We start from the raw sequence: 898 nt of genomic DNA, 5'->3' as shown, positions 1-898 counted from the left end.
TGGCACAATACTTCTGTCCAACGTAGGTCTATCATCAGAGGTTTGACTGCTCTCACCTCACATCACTGTCCGGTCTGGCTACATCCCCCCCCCGCGCGTGCTATATGCACACAGGCCCTTTCCACGAGCCATTTGCAAGGGTCAGTACGGTTAAGAGTGAATTTGTCACACGTCTTTCCATTACTCGCAGTCGTTTTGTATATCATTCCTCCTTAACTGACTTTTTCCAGCCACCAAGACCATTGCAATCTCATTTGCTTCGGTTCGCTGGTAGTCGTGGAACGTTTCTTTTTATGACCGTTGTGTCGAAGCACGTAAGATGAATTGCGTGCGCTCGTGCGGGCGTGCGTGCGTGCGTGCGTGCGTGCGTGTGCGGGCAGGCTTTCTAGTTGTGTGTGCGTCCGGTATTCACTGAATTTAAAAATGGACTGTTCTGTACTTGGTCGTTTGCGGATGGACTATAAATATCCTAAATAAGCAAGTACACAGGCGAATTACTACTTGAATGACTCTGCTACAACCCACGCTGCATTTTTATGGCAAGCTCTCAAACTCCTGCTTTCACCTACATTTTGGATGAAGTTAGTAGCTTAAACATTTACCACATGTCTTGGGCTGCTAAGCCCGTGCAGGAATTGGTATGCCACAAAGATCATGAAACAAATGGGTACCCAGAGGTGTAAAAAGTGTACTTTTTCTCGCCGACCCAATTCTTAGGGACAAAATCTTCGCCAGAAACGTAATGCTATGCCATGTAACATAAAATGATAATGGATTTCATGTTCAGTGACGGCATCAGAAATAAGCATTTCGTCGAAAGCCTCTTCCATCATCACAATTTTCAGTATCATGCACACAGCCAAAACGCTCGATTTTACTACATGATTCAACCATTGTC

This window comes from Pollicipes pollicipes, unplaced genomic scaffold, assembly GCF_011947565.3.
Source record: "Pollicipes pollicipes isolate AB1234 unplaced genomic scaffold, Ppol_2.1 Scaffold_5724;HRSCAF=6776_pilon_pilon_pilon, whole genome shotgun sequence".
Taxonomy (NCBI): Eukaryota; Metazoa; Arthropoda; class Thecostraca; order Pollicipedomorpha; family Pollicipedidae; genus Pollicipes; species Pollicipes pollicipes.
The sequence above is the reverse complement of the archived record's forward strand: the minus strand, read 5'-3'. Positions refer to the sequence as shown.